The following is a 23,050-nucleotide window of genomic DNA, read 5'->3' on the forward strand; positions in this document are numbered from 1 at the left end:
TTAGAAGTAATTTAACTTTATTTGGTAAACGTGCTGCATGTAGGGAGATTGTTTGGCAGTGCCTTAGGAGCAGCAGTGGAATTGCAGTGGTTTTCACTAGCATAGCCATTGATTTCAGTGGAGTTTTTCTGACTTAAATACCTTTAAATGAGAGAAAAATCAAATGCCGTGGTTTCCTGTGTTAGGTTCTTTCTCCTGGGGAGCTCCATTGGGTATCACAGCAAGCGAGAATAATATCAACAGTATTGTAGTTTGTAACAGTAATGTTATAAATAAGGATTGGGATATGAAGTAAAAATGCGGAAGTCATGAATACTCTTCGTAAGTTTATTTAACTGTATAGCACCCCATTAATTAAAAAAGTTAACAGAAGGTATTTTTTGGAGGCTTAGTGTAAACAGTGACATTGTATAATGACAGTTTTGTAGGATGAGTGTTGCTTGTTTTGTTGCTTCATTCTGTATTTTGTTAGCCATGCTCCCTACATTTTCAAAACATAAAATGTATTTGCAACCTGTTTTAAATAGTGCAAATTTATATCCCCCCCCCGCCCCCCAAAAGCTATATATTGTGTCTGTAGAGTGTCTGTAAAGTCAGTGTCATGTCTCAGACATTTCTGAAGCCTGGGGCAAGTGCCAGCTTTATTACAAGTTGGGCTTTTCAATTTATTTTTAATCATATTTCTTCTTTTTCTTTTAAGGGTTTTTCTTTTTTTTTTTTTTTTTTCCCAGGCTACTGAAAGTAAGGCTGGTAAAGTGAAGGTTGGAGAGAGTTAGGCTATTTAATCTATCTGGCAACGTGTTGCAAAACTCATCAGTGCAGTTCTCCCCTTCGCCCCCAGCCCTCGCAGAAGTGCGTGTTCTCAGGGAAACTGAGGAGAAGGATGCCAGAAATTGATATAATTCCTTGTGTTCTGTGTGCTGACCTAGTCCTGATTTTCATTTAATGACCATAAGGATTGAGGACTGGGATTGTTATAGACAGAAATATTGCCGGGCATGAGGGCACGCAGAAGGCAGTTGCACGCTTGGAGATGGGTCATTTTTACTTGATAAGGTAGAGCACTGTATTTCCGATTTTGGGTGACCTCTTTTGATCAAGCTTCAAGGCTGAACTAATTCTTATATGCATGTTTGGGGCCTTCTTACCTTATTAAGTGAAATAGGCAAGTTTTCGAAAGGATTTTGTTCTTTTCTAGCAAGAGGCATCATTATTAAGGGGCAGAACACAAATGTTTCAAATTTGGAGATGCAGAGCGAGGTCACTGTTTGCCTCCACAATCTGAAGTAATCAGGATTTTATTTCAGATAAAACCTCTGGGGCTGATACTTAAAAAACACAACTTTTAACTGGCATTACGCAATTTGCTATGGGTCGCTTAGCCAAATATTTGTGTATGGGTCCTCTTTTTTTTTCTTTTTTTTTTCTTTTGTTGAAAGGCTTGCCAAAGTTCAGGTGGGATTTCAGGCTTTAACAAACTCTACCTGGAAATTAAGTGCAGGAAAGGCGGGGGGGGAAAAATCTTGTCTATTTCAATTAGAGTGATCACAAGCTAAAGGAATGCGGTTGCTGTTGATGTGCTCAAATCAAGTTTTCCTTAAATTTTCCTTGTTATTATCACTGATACCAAAAAAACTCTGCCAGGAAAGAACTGCAACACTAGTGAAATGTTGTAAGACCACTGACTGTCTGCCATTCATGCTTTTTTCTCCTTTTTCCAGTAATCGGTGAGATACGTGCTAAAACAGGGGTAGGGTCCCCAGCTGCTCACAAGGGCTGCGTAGGCAGAGGGTGGCTCTTTCCTAGCACCTTCCGGCATCTTTAATCAGCAGCAGACCCACCAATTTGGGGTTTTTGGCTGCTGTCTCACATACGAAGCTAGGGCACTTGTGTTTTTAAACCATCATAGTTTTGTATTTTTGTTTCCACATAATTAAGTGATTCACTGAAGGAAAAAGGTCAGACAGGCACAGGGAAGGAGAAATGGAACTTGTTTTGAAGCAGTGGGGCCCAGCATCTTGCAGGAAAAGTTAGAAATAAAATGGGGTATAATTCTTCTCATGCATAGGAAAGCATTTGTAGCACTCAGATCCTCAAAGTCCAATCTCAGTAGTCTCCAGGAGACATTTTCTGGCCTCTGCTTAAATGAGGAACTTGATCTAAAGATGAGCTTGCCTAGGAAAAGCTCTGGTTTTGGGAGAGGGGCTGTACTTTATTTTTACTTTGTTGTATTGCATGATGTACCCACTCCTATGCTATCTCAATCCCCTTCTTCAAACTCAGAGAAAGGCAGAGAGGTGTGTATGGAAAGCAACTGTTCTGGATTTTGTTGGAAAGTCAACCACATTTTTGATGACGTGGCTGATGAAGGCACTGCACTGTCTGTCATTAATTTTATTCTCAGTTGTAGGTTAAGTGCAGTATTTTTATTTGGTAAGCTGTGTGCCGTGATGCAGTAAAAAATTCCCACTGGGAATGTGCATTACACTGGGCGTGTTGGTATGGATGAAGGCATTGGATCTGCTGAGCATGCATGGGAGTTCCGGTCTGCTGCCTGGAAAAGCTGGCTGTGGCACTCGCACGTAGCTGTAGGTGAAGTGCTTTTTGTAAAGTCACAGGCAGGGTTCCTTACAGGGAAACCTCCCTAATCCTGCATTTTACTGTCTGTTCATGTATTCAGAGTTCTTCTCTGAATAGGTGTGCTGGTTTCCTCACAGCCGTAATCCCAGACATGGCATTTGGGTAGCAGAAGCATTGTTTTGTTTAGGGAAAACTGTCTACTTCATCGCCTTCCCATAGCTGTAATGCTATATTGCAGATCCGAACGCAAAACCCTCCAAGTCAATAAACAACAAAAAGCAGACTTATCTTTTATAGTGTTCTTGAAACAAATGTAAGGTTACAACACTAAAGCAGTTTTTATTAAACCTAGGCATGAATCCATATTGAAGAAATAATCCACTGCTGCTTTTCAGCTTCTTGTCTTTTTAATTAGCGCTGGCAATGGGATTGTTAGCTTTTAAGATATGGTAAATACGAGCCTATTAATATTATTGAACACAATACTCAACAAGGTACAGGGAATGCTGGTAACTGTAGATATTTTATAGGGGAGCTAAAAGCGGGCTGTTTTCTGTTTGACAAGTCTTCCTTCACAGCTGCTGGGGTGAAGCTGTGATGGCAGCCTTTCCCCCGGTCCCCGGAGCAGCCATCCCAGTGGGTGGCATGGGACACCTTGTCCCTTAGTCTGACAGGGTGGGTTTGAGCCCCTTTCCACAACACAGCAAGCGTTTGGAGGTTGTTTTTTTTTTTTAATAGTTCTGACTCCTCCTTCTCCTTGAGAAATGAGTCACCAATTCCTGCGATTAATGCTTTTTGAAGTGTTTTACTCTTGGTTCCAGTCTCTTAACTTGGGCAAGGACCGGATTATAAGGGTTTAGCAGTGATTAGCTCTGTTTACAGGGGGGTTTTTTGCTCTGAAAGGTATGGTGTTTGCTTTGCTGAGGGGTTTTTATTTTGCAGAGTTTCTGTTGACCACCTGCTTTTTTTCCTAATTGGTTACAAGGACAATTGCTAGGCATAATAAATAAAAGATATGGTCTTCCAAGGCTGTGTCATAGGGACTGTACGTCAAAGATTCATAAACTGTGAGCAAAAATATGTGCCTTTCCCTGGAGGCAGGGAAGCGCGTGCCATGTTCACGTTTGGGGATCCCTCCAAGGTGACTGGGAGCCCGCAGTAGTCACTTCTGTAGCGCTGGCTGATGGCCTCGCTGGGCACTGCAGCCACTGGCAGAACAGGGCAGCCCACTTGGCCAGGTTTGCTGCGAAATCCTCTCTAGTCTTAAGCCTTTTTCTCTGTGGATTTTGGAAAAAACAGACTTTTTTTTCCCAGTCTTTCCGTGCAGGCCAAAGGCAGGAGTAAAGTATATCTTTGACAGTCCTGAGTCTGTCTGGTATGTGTCTCAGCAGTGTGTCCATGGAGTGGTTTCACTCCCGCTCAGGCAGGGTCTTCCAGTGTTCAACTCTCTGTTAGGAAGCTTCTTTCCAGTGCCTGACCAAAATGCTTATCCTTCAAGTACAGCCCTTCCCAGGTGGAGAGCGGATTGTCTCCTTTCTCTTTACAGCATCCTTTTTCATATATGAATGCTGTTCCCATGTCTGCGCCCTCCATCTTCTCAGAACTTAAGCAATCTTAAGATCTGCCTTTGTAAATCCTTTTTTTCCAGAGCTGTGGTCATTCTGGTCACTGTCCTCTGGACTCTCTCCAATCATTCTATGTTCATCTTCAATTACAGTGTTCCAATGACATGATCCTCCAGCTGAAGTCTTGCTGGAGCAAGTGGAGACAATGAATTTCCCAGTGCATAACTTGCAGGCAGTGCTCCTGTTTATGCCTCTGACTGTGGTACATGTCATTTTGCAACAGCATGACCCTGTTGATTCATACTCAACTTGTGATCCGACGTAATCCTTAGGCTTTTATTTTTTCCCCAAAGACGTGCTGCATAATTGGTTGTCTTTCTTGCTGTATTTACAAAGTTTGGGTATTCCAGCTGAATTGTAGCATCTTATAATTTATCCTTAATAAATGCCATCCCATTTTTACAGACAATTTCTCACTTTCTCCTCCAACATCTTTGCAGTCATTCCCAATGTAGTATCATCCCCAGATTTTCCGAGTTGTCTGTTCCTTCATCTGTGTTGTTCTTAAAAAAAGATTGACTTCTTCAGCACGTTTGCTATCTTTTTTCATTCTGAGAGTGATCCATGGGTACATACACCCAATATACAGTAATTTTGTTAAGATTATATTTTCCTATCTTACTTATGAAAATGGCCTTTGAGATACTATCAAAAGTCTTTACAGTCAAAATATAGGACTTCTCCTGTTTTTCCTCTATTCGAAGACCTACCAATGGATACATGTTTTCCCCTTGATTTTAAAAAATTGCCTGTATCTTGGATTGACCTATCGTCTGCACTTGATGCTTAAAACAGTGTAGATATTCCCGTGTCGCCTTCAGTGGGCAGGACAGAGCACCGGGAAGAGCAGCCAGCCAGCCAGCACCTGGCTTGTTCCAGCCTCTTTACAGCTATTGCACCAAGCTAATGAAAACTGAGATTGTCGGAATCTTATTAAGGTGCATTCACAGGGGCAAAAGTAGCACTCACAAAAGACACAAAATGCCGAATCTCAGTTAACTGGTTTTCCTAGTGGAAGCTCAAACTGGATTTGCATGAAAAGAACACCCTGGGAGGGATGCGCCTGGAGACCCCTCGCAGTAACCTGGATCTTCCAGAAGCATGGTCTTAGCCTGAGGAAGTCTCTCTTCTATTGTTTTCAGGCCAGAACTGGTCACAGAAGCTGCTATCTTTACCACACATCATGTCCCTCCATCTCCAGTCTTGTATCAGATTGTCCTTGGAGCAAAAGATGAGCAAATGAGTGTGTCTTCCCGTTTAATTGCATATGTCAATGATAAATCTTTTGAGAAGACTCAGGCCACATGTTTCTGAGTAGGCTGCATCTCAGTCTGCACCCTGATCCCTGTCCTTCATCAGTCTCTAAACATGAAGGACAAAACAGAAGGTTTAAAGGGCAGCATGGGGTGGGGGTAGGGGTGTAAAAACCCATTTAATGTTTAATGCACGGAGTCCATCCAGAACCCCCCAATAATAACTCCCATAACTGTGCCTCTGTCATTTGGAGGCCACTATTCCTGCTTTGCCAAGTCTCTGTCGTCCAAAAGACAAGACATCTGCAGTACATTTGTTTAAAGCAGGGAGATGACAAGCATTGAAACAGATGTTGGAAAACAGAGCAGCAAAAGGCCTGTGCTAAGTGAACAGCCCATAGGGTCTGAGCTGTTTGATGGCTGATTACAGCGTTAGCCAACTGTTCGTTCAGAGCAGGCTGAACCCAGGAGATCCTTCTGGTAAGAGATGTACTTTGCCAACATGTGGTGCTCCCTTTGTCACCGTACCTTTTCAGCTGTACCTAGGGAAAACACAGGGAACAGGATCATCATTCAAAACCCCTTAGATGACTAACACTCTTGCTTATTCAGGCTGAATTGATTCCTAGTTACGAGTTGAACCATTGGAAAGCATCAAGAGCGTGTCTCGGCATCCAACAGCCAGTATCACTCATTAGTTTGAATGAAAAGCCTGTATGCAGGCTTTATCAAAGCTACAGAGAGTTTTATCACGATCAACATAAAACAATATTCTGTCTGAAACCTCTGCACCGTATTGCCATATAAAAAGCAGCTAATGTCTAGTGATCCTTGGTATATGAAGCAATTCAGGTTTATCACAAGCTGACATATTATGCTTTGACAGCAAAGAATCCCTTTCGTACCTGATCTCATGTTTCCTAAGACCAGCTTTTCACCCTCTCTGATCTTGACTTAGGAGCTGATCCCCTCGTGCTGGGGAGATATAGCTATTGTTAAATGAACTCATGAAACCGGGGAGTATTTACTGGTTAGTAATCTTGGGTGAGATACAAACTTGCCGAGTAAGAGAGCCAGACAGGGGCTCGGTTTGTTCAGTCCTGTGGACAGGAGGTGGACGGAAAACTGGCCCCTACCGGAGAAAAAAATATCCCTTTATGTTCTCCTGTGTGGTGGGCAGGGACAGGTCTCCAGGAGCAACAGGCATCCAGCAGGTAGGACCTGGTGTCTGACCAAAGCCATCGCAGTGTTTCAGAAAATCTCTAGCATGCTGTCCTGTAAGATGACACTGCTTTTTTTCAGTGATGCAGCAGCTACCAGTTGAAGGATTGATCATCTTTCTTGGAGAGAAATGACTTTTTTTTTTTCGCTCTAGCCCCTTGAAATCTCCCGATTCAGGATCAGCTGAAGAAAGGCTGACCACTGGCTTGTTATGCTGCTGGGCGCCCTTAAGGCCAGAGACACACTGGACAAAATGAATCCCATGGCTGTGCTGGAGGAAGTACTTGGACACATTGGGAATACACCCCAGGACCCCCTGCATAGGCATTTGTTTAGATTTGTGCTCTGAGCATCTGATTTGGTACTTGCTGTATTTCTACCAGTGATACACCCCGTGCAGCCAGCTGAGGTGGTGATTGCACAGTGGTTGTGTCTCGTTTGCGTGCCTATGTCCGCTTTCCACGGGGACACTAAGGATCCTGAATGCCAAGGGCACAAGGGCTGCCCCTTTGCCCAGGGTTAAGACGTGGTCAAGCCCTGCACTTGGTGCTTTCCCAGAGCAGGAGGGGCTCCTGTGCCTGGGTGCACCCCAGGTTGACACCGGTGGAGGGATCAGCAGCGCACCCTTCACACTAACATGGGATTGCAGATATTCCTCCTGTATCCAGAGATAGCACCATCCACTGCTACCTTACCTAAGGGAAAGGAGGCTGGGGTTCTCCAGGCTGTTTGAGCTGCCTGTGGATGTGCTATCTGCTAATGAAAGATTGTTCAGCACAAGCACATTTCCATCTTATCCTGGTAGAGGGAAGGAAGGGGTGTGTGCCTCTTCTTCTATTCCATTTTTCTCCATCTGATTTTTTTCTTTGTGATGTTATGGACAGGCAGTAGGTGACAACCTTGGAAATCATTACTAGATTGCCCTGCTCTTTACAGGGACTTGAACCATTTACCAAAAGCATTTTATGAAAGGACTGGCTCCCATGTGTCCAAGTGAAAATCACTGGATGTACCTGAACCTCCTTATATCATTATTGTTTATCCAAAAGGATGAAAGGAAGAAAGATCCAGGACACCTGGAGGGATGGAGGGAAGGAGAGCTTCTCTGTGCCTGCCCTGCAGATTCCTTACCTGACCAGCCGGTACTCAGCCACAGATGTACTGCAAATTTTGCTGCCCAGCCAGAAGAGCCGAGGGGTTTCCCTTCTGCCCCAGAAGCTGATGTTGTCTCCGGAGGCAGGGAGCTGCACGGAGGGATTGTCTTGGCTGATATCATAGTTTTGCAGGCAGCAGCCAGGGCACTGCCAGTCCCTGCCTGGTGCATCCCGTCCAGCGTTTCCTGCTCCCTCTCCAGAGGAGCTTTGGTCTTCAGGGCTCTGTGTTCCCAGCATCTTGAAACAACACAGATGGCGTGCAAGAGTTAATGTTTGCCAAAACTTTGAGCTGAACGTAGAATTGAAGGAACGCTAGGTGCATAAGGATGCTTTTCGTCATCTAAAATAGATGTTCTGCTAAATAATGAGGAATTTATTAATTGCAAAAGATCTCTTGTTACTTATTTAGAAGTGTATTGTTCCCAGGCTTGTGCTTAGTGTTCCTGGAGTTGACTTTCTGTGGCTTCCAGGTCGTCATGCAGTGCTCACTTTGGGCTCAGCCTCGTTTGGCTCTGCCTGGACTTCCCCAGAACCTGTTTTTTGTAGGGTTTTTTTTTTTTTGCAGGGGCACATCTGGGTCTCAGCCAGTGTGTGAGACCCAAGTCCACTGTGCCCCAGCCTAGAGGTGGCCCAGGGGACTCCCCACTGGAGCATGACAAAGCTCTCTGTGTCATCCGTGGTGTGTACTTTTCTGGGTGCCCATCACCCCTCAGGGATGCTTCCTAAAGTGCAGTAATTTACGCAGTGTGCGTGGATTAAGACACCAGACCTTGGTAATCTCCATTTCCAAATTAAACTGCCCCTGCTGCAGGAGTTCTGTAGCCCTGTTGCAGCTCAGCCAGTTGAGGCAGGGGGAAGACTGAGGGGTTTGGTCACTGGAAGTGCAAATTGTCTTTGCTCACCTCTTTCATTAGACGAAGCAACAGGAGAAACATCTCTAAGTCTCTAGTCGTGTTTGTGGAGAAGAGTTTTCTGACCAGGTACAAGCAGATGCCGTTGAAATAGGTCAGCGCTGTTACTTGTGTGAAAAGTGTTTGTTCGGGGCCTTAAAATGAAAAATGCGATGAGATCATTATGCCAGAAAATATTAATAAATAATTGATCGATAGTAGAAAAGGACTCTTTCTGTACATAAACTTCTGTGTAATTAATAGCGCTGTGTTTTCAGTAGCGTGCATGCAAAAGAAGCCGGGGATACAATTAATGTGTCAGGGGCCTGAAGGACATCTGCAGATAAGGGTTAAACAGTCTGTTGAAGCTGAACTCATGAACCTGGTTAAACTGCTGGACTTGTTTGTTTCAATAAAACTTTTGTCTCCGCTGTGTACATATTTTATAGCATTCTACAAGAAACACTTAAAGTCAGGTTTTTAATATAATGTTCGTAGCAAAGTATGAAGGACAGAGGAGGTAACAGAGAAGGCAACTTGCTAATGCAAAAGCAGTGTACTGAAAGTCACTTTTATTTCTTATTTATAATCTACATGCACACTCTGGATAATAGATGACAACGCTCATTCAGTACTTTAACTTCAAAGCAGAGAGAAGGCATGGATGACAGAGCTGGGAGCTGGAACACAAAGGTACTAACAACAAGAGGAAAAATGCCTGTTTACTGGATTGCATTTGTTAGCACGCTGTCTTCAGATATTGTTCCCCCAGGAATAGTGAGAATATGTGCTGCACGAACAATGATTTAACATCTGAAAATGGTACTTAAAGAGTTTTCTGTCTGGTAGTAATGTGATGAAGGCTTCTGAATGGAACCTGGGGACTTCATTTCTTCTATTTATCTATATGTCTCTCTGGTTTTAGTCAGTGGTAATTGCATATTTAACCCCTTAAATAGGTTTAACCCTCTCAGCACCAACTTTTTTTATTTATTTCATTTTTGGTCTCACGTCTACTTTTGTTAAACTACAGCTGTGCTGCTCGCATTCCTTGCCAAAAAATCAGAAAGACAAAAGGGATTTTGGAGAAGTTGTGGCCGGGGAAGTGCATCGAGCATAATACCAAGCTCCACCTCTCTTCCTCCCTTTTCCTCCTCTTCCTTTTTTGAGGAAAGCGGTAGATAATAGCATCCAAGGAAAGTGTTTTAATGGGATTCAGTACAGCTGGGAGCCTTATAGCAGAGAATGAGAGGGAGAGAGAGCTGTAATGAGGGGGGAAGTTGCAGATAGAGCAGTAAATCAACAGTATAAATCTGCTGCTTACTTCAGCACTCTACTTCTTTGCATCTTTCTCAATTAGCACTTGTTCTGGGGGGCTTGCTTAATAGCTTATGTGAAACAAATATTAACATAAATTGTTTAATTATATCAAAATCTTGAATTCCTCCAAGACGAAAAATTGTTTTTAGCTGGGAATACATCTGCAATAAAACATCATCTAGTTAAAGTAAACGAGCTCTAAGGAAAGTCATAAGATTGTAGCTGAGCTACTTTTACAGTTTATTTTCATGGTATTTAAATTATGATACCACTGGGTATTTTTAATTAGTGCCTCTTTAAAGTGTGCACTTGTCTACATAAGCCATTTTGGCAAATTTGACTCATTCATACAGTGGTTGCTGTAAAAGAGGCCAGCACAGCCTGCAGGAATTGGAATTAAAAGTTTCTGCAAGCTGTTGTCGACATGACCACATCTCATTAACTTAAAAAATGGAGATTATTTGCCTGAAAGCCTGATTTGACTAACAGTAATCAAATATTAGGCTCAGTGGAGGAGGAGGAGGAAAAACAGCTTCACTGTTGTGATCTATATCCTTAAGTGTTGTGTGGTTCACTTTAAATAGCTATGTCATATTTCTGCTTTGACAAACATAACAGGGGAAAAAAATAAGACGACATACGGCTTTGTGAATAATCCAGGGTTAGTTTAATTTTCCAGTCTGACATATTATTTACCAAATTTACCAAGGGTAAATATAATTTCTCTGATGATTCTAACATTAAGAAGACTTAATTATCTTGAATAGTTCCAAAGTTTAAGCACTGGAAATTGCTTATATCTCATTATTATCTTTATCAACTGTTAAATAGGCATGAATCTTAAATTTCTATCCTAGAATCATTTAAGTGTTACAATAAAATATGATGAGGCAGGTTGCAAAATTTTTGCATAGAATGAACCAAAATAGAGAAGCGCCTTTCTAATCTTGTGAAGTCTTTAAATAGCTTGTTAAAGGAAATAGCTGAGGGGAAAAAAAAAAAAAAATCTATCTTTTGTGCAACAATTAAGGTATGGGAGTTTGAAATTCAGAAATGCTTGTGCTTGAGAGAGTGGTTGGGTCAAAATTCGGCATTATGTGGTTGTGTGTTTTCATATTAAGCAAAGGACAATGCTATACCTAGATGGGAGCTGTGGCACGTGTTATTTAAAAAAAAATAATAAAATAGGGTGCAGTTAAACAAAAGAAGATAAAGTCTTGTGCCTTTTTATGTCTTTGAACTGAGAACACGTGCTGCATTTTACTAAAGGAACATGAGCCTTGAATGTAAGTAACTGGTTTTTGCATTAGGTACTCCCTGGAGGTAGCAGAAAAATATCATGTCCCTGCATGAAATGCGAATGTGAAATCTACCAGAAAGAAATATTTATGACCATTTTATGCTTGATTAGACTTGGATGACATCTGTTAGAAGACAGGGACTGGACAAAGAGAGAGACGCTCGGGGGCAAATGTTAACAGAGTTGTTTAGATGATGCTGGGGCAGGAGCGTCCATTTCCTGCCAGGCAAAACATAGGAATTGTGTTAGCGAGAGTGCAGCTGACAGGAATTCGCTGTGATGGAGACACTGTAAGCTGACGGGCTGAAATAGTAAAATGCAGCTGTTGATATTCGCCGCGCTGCCACGATTTATGGGCAGGTATCGCAGCTAAACACAGATACTGTAACTTCCAGGGAGCAGATGCATTAACAAAGTTATATAAATGTGAGTCAGCTATAAAAAAGCGACATCTTCACTTTTTAAAGTTGTTATTCCGCCAGGCTGCACAGAGAGTTGGAAGGACTTTCCAAAAAAAAAAAAAAAAAAAAGCTGGATTTTCTTCTTTTTTTTTGAAGTCTCTGCAGAACATACTGCTCCGAAGCAATCAACCTGATTGTTTACTTTCCTCTCCTTGCCTTTTTATCGCTGGGGCTTTTCCCCGTGCCGGCTCGCATCCTGCTCTTTTCTGAATGAAACATGTTCCTTGGCTGCATCTGCCTTTGGCTGGGGCCGGAGGGCCGGGCTGTGGGCAGCCGAACCTCCCTGCCGCCGGGGTCCGCGCCAGCAACCCCGTCCTCCCGTCTGATGTAAATCTTTAACTCCAAAGTTTGACAATTAATCAATTGTTAGCCTTTATGCGTTTTTAATGTTAAACTGTTGTTTACCAGCTCTGCCGAAGTGGGTTTTACGGCTGGAGGTACAAACACTCACTTCGCTCTGGGTCTTTTCCCAGATTTCTTTTCCTGTAAATTTTCTCTGTCTGGAATGCTTATGGGAAATGTTATTTTGTTTTTGTTTGCAACAGCTCTGTTGTTTTGATTTTGTCTGAGTGGTATGGAAAACAGTACGTCACTTGGAGTGGGTGTTTTGTCTATTGGCCATTTGGCTATTGCACATATATTTCTCATACTTATTACATGATGACAAGGGAACTCAAATGGCATAATTTTCCAGTTGAATTTTGCTTTCCAGTTTAATAATAGTGAAAGGAAAACAAAGTTAATAGATTTAGCAGTTTTGATACTGCTCACATGCTGATAGATGCCTTTGGGTTTTTTTTCCCTGTGGTTAAGGGTCTATTTAGACAAAGGTCAGATTAATGCATATATCAGTTTCTATAACAAACTGCATAAGGATTCTGTTACACATTTTGCATACAGTTGTGGAAAACTGTAATTTAAGTACCCAAGCCCATAAAAGGGTAATAAACAACTTCAATATCATGAATATGATTAGTCTAGGGTACTTTTTACCCTGATTTTTTTAGGCGCGTAACAGAAGAAGTAGCAGCAGATGCCTTTTAATTGAAAAATGATCTGAAATAAATTTTGCACTTGAAAAGAGAACACAGCATTCTCTATATAAGTGTTTAGCTGCAGAGATTTGAATGTAAGATACACTGATTCTTGCATAGTATTTACCATGTTGGGGAGAGAATATCAGAAGACCACAGAATGCAGCTTTAAGACCAGATAATTTTTATGTATAGTACAGAAATATAAAATGGAAAGTATGATTAATTTTTCAATTTCTCTCTGCAGATATCTAATAATTGTGCCCATGGACTGCCAAAGGCTCCCATTAAAGATTTAAAATGCAAAGAAAGGTAGAATCAAAAAGATGGTATTTTGGATTAAATAATGTAAAATAACTGTAGGGCAATAGCAAAGTGAAAAGCTATTGGCAAAATAAAAGCGTGGTGTCAACTATCCTTGAGACAGACTTAAACATTTGCACATTCACATGCATCTTTTTCTAGAAGGGATTTAAAAAAAAATAAAAATACTTAAAGGTTGCTTAAGCCAGTTGTGATTTTAAAATATATTTTTGGGCTTTCAGGTTTTGGTAAGGCTTGTTCACAACAGAGTAATGAAAAATACAGTATGTGATCCTGTTTTTTAAAAATCTCTCTAAATACAGTGGCAAGGGTTGTAATCTGTTATCCAACATTTAAGAATATGTTAGCAAACTCTGTGGCATAATATTTCTTTCATTAAGTACCAACACATACAGGGTGGCCAGAAAGCATTTTGCAACAGCTACTCCGGAATGTGCTATTTTTGTTAGCCTCAGAAAAAGGGATGCTGCAGCCGTAGTATATAGAGGCTGTCAGAAAGGTCCAGCTGGACTTTTCCTCCCTTTTCTGTACTGTCTTTATCACTTTGCTCAGTTCCACATAATAACATCTTCATCTGAGATTGCTGTGGCACAGGGGAACTGCATTTGTTGATCAAATTTGGCTGGATAACACTGTGATCTCGTATCCTGAAGTGCGGAGATGTGCCTGGAATACGTAAGCATAAAGCTGGCCCCTTGATTGATTGATTCTGCCTGTCACAGAACAAGATAACTGGATCAGTAAATACCCTGTGCACTTCAACTTCATCTACACAATCAAAAGTGAGGGCATCATGGGGCTGAAAAACACCGAGGCATGATGGGAATATCTACATTTCAGAATGATAGCCAGGAACTTGCGAAAAGCAAGGAAGAAAAGGAAAAAAAAATTTTTTTTCCCTGTGTGTTTGTACACGAACAGCAGTGAAAAGCACATTAATTTCTGTGTGTTTGCGATGTGTCTGTCTCTCCGTGCATTTATTTCAGCTTCACGTCAGTGTAACGCTGCTGCTGTTGCCCGTGGTGCTAAGCCAGCATAAGGCAGGAGTAAAACAGATGAATCAGACTCCGGATATTTCAGGGAAAGCATGTTATTTGGGGTCTCTTGTATGAAGGTGACATTTTATCAGATAAACCGTAATTAAGTTATGCAACTAGTTGAGGCGATGTGCTACTTTGGCAACTCCTAGAACTGTTCTGCTGAACATCCTGAATTCGTACTGCAGGATCCAGCTTCATCCTGGGAACTTAAACTGAATATTAAATGGAGAATTAAGAGTGGAGGTGACCAAAAAAAAAAAGCAGCTAAAGACAACAGGTGGCAACATTTAAATTAAAAGGCCATGTTTTTTATCCAGAAAACGGAATATGAGGAAAGCAGGCAAGTTTCCCAGAGTTTTGCTGTGTTTTTCAAGGGGTGCTTTCAGGCTAGAAAATAACTACCAGAACACAATTTTAAAAAATTCTGAAGATCAGTGCTGTTCTTCAAAAGTGTGTATGCGCACGTCAAGTATTGCTGATAAAACTAGTTTGTCCATCTCTAGCCTGCCGTGTTGTTTCTCCTTCCCTGCACTCCTGCACTCTGCGGTGGTTTGTCTGAACAAGATGAGGTGGCGGAGCAAGGAGATGCCTGCTCAGGCCACCTTCCCCATGGCTTTAGCGAGGGTGAGATGTGGTTACCTGCTCCATCTCTTTCTCAGGGTGATACTTTGAAGGCACAAGGTGTTGCCGGGCAAAGCCTGTGAGGTCCTGTGGCTGAGCATCTCTCTTCCACCAAAGGGAACCGCTGTGTAACTGGGTAAGGCAGCACCAGCACTGAAGCAATGCCTGAGGCCCAGGGCTGCAGGATCAGGCAACCCTGGGAGCAATTTATTGCAGTGCTTTTGCTTTTTACTGTTTTCACAATTTATTATGAGAATTATGTGCAGCATTTAATCTGGCACTTAGTGCTTGTTTAGTGCCTTATTTGCCTAAGACACAGATTAGCACAACTTCCTGTAAAGCACCTGTAGGATTCCTTCAGGCACCTCAGGAGGTGTGGGGAGCTGGAGAGATGCGGAGCCCTTTTGTGGTAACAGAAGACCTGCTCACTCAGAGGAGCATGCTCAGGGCCGTGCCATGCTATTGCATAAACCAAAAATGCTTAAGCAGAAAATACTGCCTGTTTATGGAAAGTTTATGGATTCTTCTGCATCTAGGACTTTATATCTGGCTGTGGTTTCAATATATTTATCTCTCCAAAGTACCATATTGAAAGGATAAAATGGTTGACTGTGGGCTCTCTAAACTATAATGGTGTCTCTGTGGACTTTCTGACATCCCATGTATTGGAGAAGGTTGCCTACTGTATGATAGGGTACTTTGCATCTGCTTCCTTTCCTTATCTACATGGTGACAAAAGCTGACTACTCATTAGTGAATAGCAGGCGGAGTTTACAGTCCTCTGGGTGTAGCTTTGAGAGCTTGGTTGGAGAACCATTACTTTATGTTACTGGCATGGTTTGCTGGCTTTTTTAGGTAATGATTTAAGGAAAATATGACAAATAGTATGAATGTCCTTTTCCAGCATGGACTTATACCTCATTTTTCAAGGTTTCCTCAGAACAATCTGCATTTTTTCATCTAGCACCTCCCATTTCATGGAGAGGGTGCTCTTTTGGAGTCAGTATGACTTGGTAGATGTGGAAAAGTGTGCTGTGGTTGTGCATCAAAATTGCTTTCCTGCTACAGTCCATGCGTGGCAGGCTTTGTTTGGAGAGAGGGTTTGAGCTCGTCTCCTAAGGGTTACAGGGCTTGACCTTTCTTGTTCCGGTGGATTCCAGCTTTGAACAATTCCTTTCTAGGAATGAATTGGACACGGGTGAGTTATAGCAGTCGTGTATCTGTGAGGCTGCACATCTACAATGCTTTCTGATGAGATGCCCGGAGACACTGGACACAGTTTTGCAGGCTAATGGCTGTGGCTGCCGGGCGGGAGCTGGAGGGTGATGGTAGCAGCAGGTACCTGGTGTGCTGGGAGCTGTCAGGGCAGAAACAAGCCTCAGGACAGATATCAATGCTATTTGGCCACCACATGTGGTGCTTATAATATCCTATCTGTCTGCGAGGGAGCTGCTGAAGAGGCAGCCGGGGCTAGCGACGGGCGCTCCCTGCGTGAGCTGATGTTCAGCAGCGCAACGAGTGCTCGCCAGATGAACCGAGGTGCCGGAGAGCCTGCACTCCTGACGAACGGTGAGCAGGGGCTGAAAGCTGGAAGGGAAACTGCTTTTTACTGGCAGTAAGAAATAGGAGAGATAAGAGTCGCATTCTTCTCATCCAGCAACTGCAATTGCAGGGGAAGGGATGAGAAGCATCCTCCTCTGTGCTGTCCCCTGGGGAAATAGGCAGAGAAATGGAAGATCAAATGGATACCTATGGGGTGTGATGACCAGAAAATGGTGTAAGGACATTGCTTCAGGTCATGGTGTATGACAGCAGGGAGATTCAGTGTCACAGGACATGTCGTGGTACAGAAGAGTGTGCAATGTGCAGCCCTTGATGGCTCACCACACTCTTCACGTTGCAGTCACGTTCTCTGATTTATGGCATTGGTGGAACAGACTCATTTAAACTATTAAATTTGTTGGTGCAGAAATTAGCTTGAACAAATAGACAGCTAGCTGTAGACTGTTGCCTTGTTTCTCAAAAGTATAGCAGAATCGAAGGGGACCTTTAACCAAAGTCCAACCATTTAATAATCTATGTGTTAAGTATTCACTAAAATTACAAAAATTGATAATATCTGCAAAACAGTGGGATTTCAGGCAGTTGTGGTTGTTTTTTTGTAGAAAATACATGGCAAGTGTTTATTTTTAAATGTTGATCACTGCTATTAGGTATTTATGACATTGGAAACACAACAGAAGGCTAAAAGCAGCCTGTAATACACCACAACAGCCAAAGGTTGACTCAGATTAGCCCATAACCACAACTTTAAAGAGGGTGTTTTACTCAACGTTAAATGCTGGAAACCATCTCGCATTGCTTCTCAGTGATCAAAACCTTTGCGAAAGTGGTCACCACTACACAGGTAGTGTTGAGGATGCAGAAGCAATGAATGTAGGAGTTACAGGTGGTCAGGATCCTTTTAAATGAAGTTAAGTCTCCTGGAGTTCAAGGACCTTCTTTTTTGGTTTATGTACCTTTGTCCTCCTCCTTCTCTCTTTTCCCTGGTGCTTCAGCTGGGTGGGGTGAGAAGAGTAATTTTTAGGCAGCGTTTGCAGGTAGTGTTCATGAAGCACCAATGTGAGAAAGCTCCTGAATTTAACACAGCGACGGAAGGTGGGGCAGGTTCATGGCTCTCTCTGAGGGTAATTCTGAACCCTTCCACCATGGGCCGTGTTTTCTTTGGCTGGAGCGTTTGACAAGGCTGACATATTTATGTACAGAGCTAGTATTTAGGTTGGAATTTTACACATATGAATGATGAACTAAACAGAACTCATTTATTTTTTTCCTTCCTTCTGTAGCTTTTTTTCTTTTTTTTGTTTTTTTTTGAAATGTGAGGTTACATATTGCAGACAAGTCTCAGCATATCCACCCCATGCTTGACCACCAGAATTAATAACTAGCCACATTCCTTGATGATTCTATAGGGATTGGAAGCTAGGCAGCCGAGTTTGCTATGCAAGAGAGTTAATAAAAATTTTCATTGCTGGAGGAAAGCTTATATACAGTAGTCTGTTTGTCCTGTATTTCAACCACCTGAGTCAGAGCCAAAAAAGCAATTGTCTACTACATATTTCAAACAGATGCTGAGGGGTAAAAGGAGTGACTAGAATTCACAGCAATAAAATGCTGGCTCTTTAAGTTCCCTTGAAGGAAGTGAACCCATAAAATTTTTGCTGCTGACTTGTTTGTCCAGTTCTTTGAAGTATTTAACATTAATTTAGTCTGCAAATCATTGCCACCTCAATTTTTCATTGAAGTATCGAAGCCTGCTAAACACATAACCTTGGAGTGCACAAAAAAAAAATGATTCCTTTAGCAGATACATTCATTTAGCAGTTATCCATTTGAAAACTTATTACTGATGCTGGTGGTAGGGTATGCTACAGGTATTTGCAAAGGAAAACTTTTGAACGAGTTTATTTTTTATTACTATTAATTTCACTTGCAGTAGTTAAGTGTATTTTAAGTGGTGGTCTTACGCCTATTTCCTCCCTGCTGCTCTTTTCTGTTAATAACCCCCATTGCTGTTCTGCACCAGAAGCCAAGGTGGAAGGCCAGCACGCTTGTGTTTGGTTCACTAATGGGCCATGCAGAAATTGTTAGAGGCTGCAGCCGTTCAGGAGTAGATGTGCCTGTCCTGTGCTCACCACTGAGTGTGGCAGCAGCAGGATGGGAGGCCATGGTGGCATGGGCTGGTGCTGCAGCTCCATCTGTGAGTGGTTCATGGCGTTTTGGGCTGTGCTCAAAATTTCTGAAAATCGGAATCGATGACAATCCCACTCATGCCAAGCAAAGATGAAGGGAGCAATTCCCCCGTCTTAGATACTCCGTCTTCCAAGCAATGTTCAGGCTCAGACAGGCAAAATGTCCACGAGGGTCATTCTTGTTGCCTTTTTTGTAAGAAAAACTCAGATTAGTCAGCAAATGGTGGATGCCCTGGCAAATGAGAGGTTAGTTAGTGCTGTGGGATCCTGATCAACAGCCACTATTTTTTTCCCTTCTTTTTCTTTTTTACCCATTTTGCCTTCTTCCATCTAAATTTAATTCTCTCCCTTCTCCTGAACCTTGTCCCATGGGTGGTACAGAGGAGACCCCTTGCCCCACCGCTGTGGGCTCTGGTGGAGCCCATGCCCTGCCCTGGCCCTGCCCGCAGTGGTGCTGCTGGGGCCCAGCGGTGGCACAAGTGGAGGATATCAGCTCTGAGGGGAAGTTTAAAAAACGCCATTGAGCTTAAGTTGGAAAAAAATATCAGCACAGAGGGTGTCAATTGAAAACCAGCAGGGTGGGAAAGCTACTGTACTGCAGTGGGAACGCAGCAGCCTCAAGGCCCTTTAAACGATTGGTGACACACTAGAGATATTGTTAAATTACCTTTTTTATTGGTTCTTGAGTCTTATGTCTTAAAAGACTATTCTTTGGAAGAAATCAAGAGAATCCTTATATTTGGTTTAGATATAAACCTGAGGTGTAAGATGTGGATCTGGACCTGAACTTTTCCGGAGTCTGGGGAGTATTTTGGGCTGGGATTTTGGTGTGAGACCTCTCTTTGCCTGTGATGGCTTGGAGGACTTGTGTGCAGTGTTAACCTGCAGCACAGCCAGGCTGTAGCCAGCGGGATGTTGGTTTTTGGCATGATTCTTTGCCCAACAGGGAAGTACTGAAATGTTTCCATTGAGGTGTCTTCCGGTTGTTTAAAGATTACAAGGAACATTTGTTTTGTTTTGTTTTCAGCACCAAAAATTGAATATGAGGATTTACCAATTTGTAAACCCACTGATTATACTGAAGAGAGGACCGGTAAGGGTTTGAGCTTAGTTACGCTAGTGAGCAACCAGAGAAAAGTTTTCTTGTATGTAATTCTACTTTTAAATGTTCAAAACTCCTTGTCTGGTTTTAGTTCACAAATATTGTTTCCATTCTCATCTCCGTGCCTTAGTTGCCCCATCTGTAAAATTCAGGTGGTGGAAAAGAGGCTTTTTAATTTAATTGAAGGACTTTAAGATCACTTCAGAAGGGCTGTGTATTGCTAGTTGTTTGCAAGAGAACTCAGGGCACAAGCTAAATGAAAGATCAAGCCTCCAGTGAAACATTTGTTTTAATTCAAACACTTCTGGTTAAGACTTTCTCTGCAGCCTGCACGGTCCCATATTTTACATTCACTCCCAGCATGGACTTCCTTTGCTCAAGGTCCCATAGGTAACCACAAGAGCAAAACATACTACGGGGCCTCATACCAAAACTCAAGAGTGGGAAATTTTAACCGTCCAGCTTAATTTTTCATGACCGTAGAACAATAGCCAAGATTGTGTTCTGGGTACAAAGGTGGCCGCCCTGACGACCCCTTTAGCCTCCGCACAGGCAGCTTTGCCCACTCCGTGGGCTGCGGTTTGGGCTGGGACCAAGCCGTGGCCCGCGGTGGCCATTTGCGTTTCTCCTGCGTTGGAGTGAGATGATCGCGGTGACGAGTTCACGCCGAGAGACGAGGGGTGAGCACGGCTCTCGCCCGTAGAGCCACGTTCTGTATCTGCCTGCTGGGGGGCAGCTGCAGGCCGATGGAGCTAATAGGAACAGTGGTGATGAGTGGGAGAAGAGGATTTTTGAACCTGAAAAAGGCTGTTTATGTATCATAAACCCCCTTTCAATGTTGCAAACCCTTCAAAAGCAGCCCCTCTGCCTCCTCTTTGCTCTGTGAAGCACCAGCCATCCAAGTTGGCTCTTCAGTGACAGCAGCAGCTCAGTATGGGTTTTGTAGCACTCGGGAGGAATGGGGAAATTTTGAAAAAAATCTCAATTGGCTAACAAATTTCAACATTTTTCAATTGTATGCTAACTCCTAAGCAGCAGACTGACGTCTACAGAGTGTTGAAAAATGCTGTGAATTGGTAATTATGAATTACAGCAGGAGATCAGTTCAGCTTAGTGTTTCCAAAGCCTCAGAGATCAAAAGGTGCCAGAGAGAAAGTATCAAGTGGCAGTGAATATGCCAGGCTGCCTGAAACTTAGATTCACGGTCTAGTTTGAGGGGAAAAATTGTCATTGCTGAAATTTGGAGTTGGGAGGGGAAGAGAATGTCTATTGAGACACGGACTATTTCCAGGAAAACTAATAAGGATGTGAAACGATTGCTGAGGTGCATTTAGGTTTTTATATTTTTGTCTGTTTTATCTATTAGTTTACCTGATAGAGCAGTAATTAAATGAGGAAAAGCAGTACGAAGAAGCAAGATGGCAGGATAAATGATGGCTTGCTCTTTCTTAATTTTCCCCTAAATGCAGAGCTATACAACCATGTATATTTTTTAAGCTGAGAAAGTATGTATTCCCCTTTTTTGTACTCTTTTCTTTTCAGCTGTCATTTCCAGGAAATGGCACTGTCAAACGATGTATGTATGTGTCACGTTTCAGCCTGGTCGGGGGAAGCGGTATGCGAGGGGGGTCAGTTTACCCCGGGTTCACTGCTGCCGTGCCCCGAGTGAGATGGAGCCAGGGTCCCCTGGGCACCAGGGACACCCCGCGTTTGTGCTTGGACTCATGAGTGCTGTGCTATGCTAAGTAGCTGGAGTTGTCTCCCAGGTTAGTAGCTCCCAGGCTTTTAAGAGATCAGTAGATAAGGATTGAGATTTTTGAAGCAGTGGATATCAAGGAAAGCAAAGGATTTGTGAGCACGCGTGGTGCCTGGGCATCACCTCCAGCTGCTCGAAGGCTCCCAAGAAGAGTGAAGTTAATCAGTAGTAGAAATGGTCCAATTTTAAGATGGGAAAAGCCTCCTTTGCTTTTGCCAAGCTCTCATCCAAGGAGGAGGTCATTCTTTGCTGGAGAGTTGCTGGCCTGTCTAGGGCGTATCTAGTAAAAATTACAGATTTTTTTTTACCACTTTCAAAATCCTTTCACCAATTCCCCAGATTATTGGTAAAATAAGGTTAGTGGCAGATTCCTTATAACTCTTCCCCTTCTGCATCAATTATGTGTCTTTGCAAGGCAGAGCTTTGAGTCAGCTCTCCTTCATTTCTCTCTCCTGGTTGCTCCCAAGGGAGAGAGTCTCTTGGTAATAGGAGCTACATCAGTTCAGAGAAGAATACAGTTCTGTTCCCTTCTCAAATGACATATGACTATCAGGCATCTCATGAGTTCTCTGAGTGGGCACATGAATTGAACCTTTTAGGAGTCTCGGTGATTAATGGCCTGATGGGTAGGAAGCAGACGCTCGTTACAGGTCTCGGGGATCTGCCTGGTGGAATTAAATAGCTGCCATGTTAGCGATGCCCTTTTACCCTTCTGAGCTCTCCTGTGAACGTCACAAGCGCTGCGCAAAAAAGGAAACAAAGTTCACCACAGGGTGGGTTAGGGGATTTTTTTTACTTTTGTTTTTGTTGCTGATGTGTAGTCCTGTGGGTTTTTTTACAGTGCAAGCACAAGAGATGTTTTAATTAGCCCTGGTAGGATTGTTTCTTGCCTTACGTGAAAACTAATTATGAAGGATCATGGGCCCACTGGCATGGCTGTGGTCCTTGTGTCTCAACCTGGCTTCCAAGGAACAATCCGTAATGCTGCCGGTGTCTGCGGATAGGGCTGGATCCCAGTGCCAATGTCAAGTGGGGATTTTTTCCTAATATGGACAGTAGTCCACAAGGAACTGGATGGAGTCCATCGAACTAACGTCGCCAAGAGCTAGTAGAAAGTTTGGCTATACTCTGCTTGGACCAGCCCTGAGTTAGAGACCAGGAGGTAAAAAGCTTTTTTGCTCCATTACTTGACGTCGCATGGCCAAGTGTAATGTATTAAAAGCACAAAGCCAGGGACGCTGACAGGAGGTGGTACCTGTTCACCAGTTCCCTGTGCAAATAGCTGTACGGACCTGGCTTTTGCAGGACAAAGGGGTTTTTTTCTTTTCTTTCTTTTTTTTTTTTTTTTTTTTTTGCTTTGCTTTGTTTTTTTTAATTTTGTTTTCCCCCACAGAAAGCCCCGAGCAGGACCAGAGCTGGCCCTTGCAGGCCCCTCAAACCGTTCTAATTCTTTGGGATATATGCCCCCCTTTACTTTTTCTGGTCTAATACTGATAAAGTGCAAGTGTTTCCACTCAAAAAATTCCACTTGTCCTAATTTTGACAATGTGAAACTTGTGTATATAAATTTTTATCTGAATACTCACTAGTGGATTATAGAACCAATGCTTTAAACAG

At 42.8% G+C, this 23,050-nt stretch overlaps 1 protein-coding gene across 9 annotated transcripts in view; it reads left to right on the forward strand.

The window, feature by feature from the left end:
- FOXP1 (forkhead box P1) overlaps window positions 1-23,050 on the forward strand; it is a 389,122-nt gene that overhangs the window by 232,908 nt on the left and 133,164 nt on the right. The window contains exon 1 of one of the 9 annotated variants that reach the window (XM_063347905.1): window positions 9,398-9,416. The exons of the other annotated variants lie outside the window; for them this stretch is intronic. The gene's annotated coding sequence lies outside the window, so the exon portion shown is untranslated. Of the gene's footprint in view, window positions 1-9,397; window positions 9,417-23,050 lie in introns of those variants that run through there. 9 annotated transcript variants of the gene reach the window in all.

Source organism: Chroicocephalus ridibundus, chromosome 10, assembly GCF_963924245.1.
Source record: "Chroicocephalus ridibundus chromosome 10, bChrRid1.1, whole genome shotgun sequence".
In the NCBI taxonomy this organism is placed as follows: domain Eukaryota; kingdom Metazoa; phylum Chordata; class Aves; order Charadriiformes; family Laridae; genus Chroicocephalus; species Chroicocephalus ridibundus.